Source organism: Pteropus vampyrus, unplaced genomic scaffold (genome assembly GCF_000151845.1).
Source record: "Pteropus vampyrus isolate Shadow unplaced genomic scaffold, Pvam_2.0 Scaffold388, whole genome shotgun sequence".
Lineage (NCBI taxonomy): Eukaryota > Metazoa > Chordata > Mammalia > Chiroptera > Pteropodidae > Pteropus > Pteropus vampyrus.
In genome coordinates this window covers 715,488-721,086 of record NW_011889169.1, presented here as the reverse complement: position 1 = coordinate 721,086, position 5,599 = coordinate 715,488, and positions in this window count along the sequence as shown.

The window sequence follows — 5,599 nt, the reverse complement described above, 5'->3', positions numbered from 1 at the left end:
CAGACAGGGGATAAGGACTTGGCAGAAGCCAGTTTTCAAGGAGTGAGGCAGAAATTTTCGAGCATTAAGTATCATGATTAGATGCTTATTTTAATATTTGGAAGAAAGTGTTGGTCTTAGGTTCAGCATTGTAATTAAAATATAAGGTTTCTAGACTTTCTACTTTAGCAGAATTTGTAGAGGGAAGATGGTTGTAGAATTCTAGGTTTAAAGCAGATCCCATTTATCTGGTTTGTGCATGTCTTAGAGAAAGAAACATAAATATGGAGTCAGAAGGATTTGCACCCTCCTCCTCATCATCGCTCAGAAGCTGTGTGATCTTAGGCAAGTTCTATATTTATATAATTAGCCCAGATTATGTCTCTGAGGTCCAAACACACATATTGGATTATATATTTTTTATGTTCTCCTGAATTTCTCAACTTTCTCAGGCTCAAAATGTCCTGAATCTCAAATACACTGAATCTCAAATCTGTTTGCCTGGCTTTTCCTTTGACTTCCCTTTTCAGTAACTGACATCTACAATTTGTCTTATTTCTCAATTCAGAAACTTGGGAATCATTCTTAATCCCCCAATTCTTCTCAAGTCACAGTGACCAAGTCATTAAAATGTGCTTTTAGTTCCAACTTTCAAACTGATCTCAATTCAACGATGAAATCAGACTTTGCATAATCATAAGCAAAGATTCACTATTCTTAAAGTGAAAAATCTCAGCTAATTAAGAAACCCTTAATGTTTTATTCCCTCGAATGTACATTTTTACTCCTTTAGAGTTCTTCAATGTCACATTACCTCTTCTCAAAAAGTAAAGTGATCTCCTTTGTTTTCAAATGTGTACTCATCTATCTTTATTTTGACTGTTATTAGTACTCCCATTAAACAGTGCCTTCAAAGTTTGCTATTTTATAAAGTCCCCCTCATTCTTCCCAACCTCAGTTTCTCTCATTTTCCCTTCTCCAGTTTTACTTATACACTGCTTCAACATAAATCTCACAGGGATTTTTTAGGTGTAATGAGTTATAACAGAAAGCATGTAATTTTGCTGTGTTAAGCAATGGGAGTGGAGTAATTCCCAGTCCCTGGCTAATGGGCATCCTCTTCCTTCCTTCCTGAAAAATGGTCATAATGAATGACAAACACCTATTTAAAATTTTTGAGTCTGGTCATTCTTGTGCAACAATTTGGCAGAGTTTGTAAGATCCTAAGACGAGTGGAGGTGGAGAACAGGATGTGAACTGAATTCGCTCATGGCCTTACTTTCAGATCCTCCTCCGTGTCTCCCTTCTGTGGCTTGAAATGACATGGCTTCCCACCTGAGCTCGGAAATACTTTGTTCTTCAGGTAGGTATATAAACTATATATTCTGCCTGTCTTTTAACCCTTACTGCTGAGAAAAATCAGGTCTTCTCTTTTTTAGGTTGGACTCTACTCTGTGGGATCTTCAGTGAAAGGGTCTAGAAAAAAGTCCCATATCTGTTTAGCTTATTTAAAACCGCTATAGTATCACTTAGTGTAATTTGGAATTGGTGTCCAGAGAGAATCTCCAAACTAGTGTTGTTTTCCTTCTTTATTACGAGAGCAAGATGTTTCAAAATATCTAAGAGAAACATCTAGAAATCTCCCATTTTGTTTCTTTCCTTCGAACATTAAAAGAATTTATTTCAAAGCAATACAACTCATTTTTTGTACTAAAATGTCATTAAATAAGAAAATTATTCAGTGGTAGAATTGTTGACAATGAGAATGAGTAAGTAAAAAGAAATAGTAATCCATACCTTGAATTAATCAGTTAATTATATATTGCATTTCAGAAAAAACTGATGCAAATTCTAGAAACCAAAAACATATCTTAACAAAAGTACTAATGATATTGTCATAAGAACTATGAAGAAATTTAAATTCAAAATCTTCACCATCATTATCAATATGCTTTTAAGACTGAGGTCTTAGGCACACTACACATTTGCATGTGATTTGTATAATCCTTTTCTTCTAGATTGCTTTCTTTTTTTAAATTAAATTTATTGGGGTGATATTGCTTAATAAAATTATGTGGGTTCCAAATCTACGATTCAATAATATGTCATATGTATATTGCATTCTGTGTTTACCAAATTTATGGAAAGAAGAGGCTTATAAAAGTAAATCAAAATTTTAAATTCTCTCCTGTACAGATATGTCTATGAGAAGTTGAAAAACATCATTAATGAACTTCAAAGGAAAAAAAAGTCCCTCATAAGCCTTTTCAGCTACATGTAGATCAAACCAAACAAAGTAAACCCCAACTCCCCAAAATCATTTGTATTTGTTTTCAGACTTAAAAACCAACCTATTACCAGAATTTGTATGTGCCTCAAGATTTTCTACACAAAGATTCCAGAAACTCTATTAAATTGCCTCAACATAAGATAAAGTCTTCAAAGTACTCGTACTATAATTTCTTAGTGTTTAAAAGAATATACCCTAGAAATAATAGTAAATAGATGCTATTCCATTTAGATTAAATACACCAGAGACTTTTCACCAGATTCACTTTCTTTCATGGAAATAACTCTCTTGCTATTCAAAATATAATAGATCAAAAGAGAAAACTCTTTCTTTAGAGTATGTTTAGAATTACAAAGGGCAAAGGAGTAGAGGAATTGATTGTATTTTAAACAACGAAACTGAATTTAGAAAGAGGCACTAAATAGATTCTAAAATTAAATACATGTAGCAAGCAATTCTGTGTTAACACGTAATCTCTATTTTAAAGATAAAAAGATTTATTCCTTTTGAAGACAACAAAACAAAATGAACATCACCCCAAACAAAAATATTTGGGAGCATTACACATGCATTGTAAGTTTTTTTTGAAATAAAATTCTGTTCAGAAAGGTACCATTCTATCAAAAAGTTGTTAAGAAAAATTATCCATAATTTAGAAATAAGTAAAAAAGATTACTAGGTGTCCTTTCAGGGGATAGGTGGACATGATCTAGTAGATCTTTCTGGTATTATAATTCTATTAGTGGTATGTACCTTTGAACAATTTTCCATTGACTTGGCTATTTTGAAACACTGTATGAGTAAAGGTTAACTTACAAAAAAACTGATAACATTGCAAAAATGTACATGAGAATGATGCAAATTGCAAAAAATGTACGTGAGAATAATGAAAGCTATTACCATACATAACAATGCAAAGGAACAAGATGCAATTGATGCAATTGGATGCACTTGATTTCTGTTTGGTGGGAAAGATAGTCCTGAATGTTATAGTTTATTGCCCTTTAGGATATTAAACAGGTTTATATTTATTTTCAAATTGATTTCAGAATTCTTTTGACTGATGATATTCATCACAGTTCCTCTGAACCAGTCTTAACATCTTACTGGTTTCTTCATTATTTATGAGTTGAACAAAATCGTGGACATTTGTTTATTTTGTCTTTATACATATCATGTTTTTAACTTTAAGAACTTTATACTATGCTTTTACTTTATCACAATAAAGATACATAATGATAATATAAAATGTGTAGAATTTGTATTTGTGGTTTGGTGATTTTTCTGCAAGAGAAGTAGAGTAATGATACTCTCAAGATCCATCCATGTTGTCTCAAATGGCAATATTTCACCTTTTTTATGGCTGAGTAGTATTCAGTTGTATATATGTATCACATCTCCTTTATCCGATCATCAGTTAAATGGCACAGGTTGTTTCCATATCTTGGCTACAGTGAATAATTCTGCAATGAACATAGAGGTACATATATATTTACAAATAAGAGTTTCCTTTTGTGGGGGAGGGTATAAATACCCAGAAAAGGGATTGCTGGGTCATATGGTAGCTCTAGTCTTAATTTTTTGAGGGACTTCAATATCATTTTCCATGGAGGCTGCAACAATTTATATTCTGACCAGACCTTAGGGGAAAAAATGAAAGAGAAGAAAAGCAGAGTAATATTGATAAATTAAACTACTTTTAGATTAATAATATTTTTTTTCTAGTAGAATTATAAAATAAAAAAATCAGCAACTTGAGCCTCATATCAGTGTCTCTTCCCTGGATGAGACCACTCTGTTGCCAATATACTCAGATTTATCAGTCTTTTATTTAATAGCAGTACTTTCTATGTTATTAAAAAGGAATTCTTTTCTATAATAAGGTCAGAAAGATATTAACTTACATTTTCTGAATATTTTTTGTTTGTCTTGTTTATCCTTGTAGCATCAGCTACTCTCAGAAGGTCTGGAATACAGTAGGTATTCAGTAAGTATTTGTGGATAAATAAAAGAAATTAACAATTTCCAGCCTTGCTTTTATCACTTATAAAGTTTAAAAATTTTTACTTTTATACTAAATTTTAAATCTGGACATAATGGTAGATCCTGATTATTTTCCTTCAGAAATTTCTTGGCAGTTCTTGACATTTTATCCTTTCTATATTTTTTTATTCATTTTTTCCAAATTTTATAAAAACATGTTTGGATTTTGCTTGGTCTTACATTGAATTTGTTGGGATTTTGACTGACATTACATCAAATTAGCAGACTAATTTGGGAAGAAATAATATCTTTACAAAATTATGTCTTAATATTCATGTCATAGACTACTTCTCCATTTATTTAAGATCTTTTAATAGCTCCCAGTGAAACCTCATCTCAAGATATGGCTTCTCAGTTTGCTAAGGTTAATAAAGAGAAGAGCATGTAGAGCCTTTAATGGCTGAGACTGGAAGTGACTTTTGTCATTTGTTTCCTCTTGCTAATAATTAGAATTTCATTGTCAAAAAACCACAAGACTCTACTGAAAATCCTTTGACTTTCTGAGAATTAGAATAACTTATGTCCCTCCTCTTTGAGCAGGAGATAAGCTTTAAAGTCTCTGTCACTTCAAAGGGAGATAAGCTCCCTAACTTCAGTTTGGCCAGTAAGAACATTGGACAAGAGGCCCCAGGGGAAAATGACAACAAAGATTTCTTTTCTCAGAGAACCTGTGCCTCATAAATAAAATTTCCCTATTCTTGTGGTGGTAGCACTTGCCATGCCCAAGCTATTTGGATTGCCATGATAGTGACTGCTGTCTATCTTCTTTTCTTTTTTGAATTGGAGTCTCTGTTGTAGTCATCTTGTCTCTGCTTCATTATTTTAAATCAAGTATGTGTATGAAGGAAGGAGCAGAAAACTTGTCTTTTGGTTTATAGGTCACTGGACTAAGAAGGCGTGATTGTGGAGAGTGACTGATTACCTGGAGATGCTGGATTTTTGAGCTGAAGGCAGTGACTGGAGAAGACTGGCTTTTCCCCTCTGGGGAGGGGCAATGTTCTATACACGCAAGGAAGAGTGAAATGCAAATTAGGTAGACTGTGGCAAAGAGTGATTAGATGATCGTAAATTCTATTTCCTCTTCCTGTGTTCATTGGAAGACTACACATTCTAGCCTCCCTTACAGCTCCTTAGTGAGGCGCCATGTAACTGGTTCTGCCAATGGAATATGGACAAAACCAAAATATGCCACTTTAAGACCCTGCTCCTAAAAGCTCTGATGTGTCATCAGCTGTCCCTGTCCCTCATATTGTGGAATTGGAAGGGAAATACTTAAAGATGGTATAG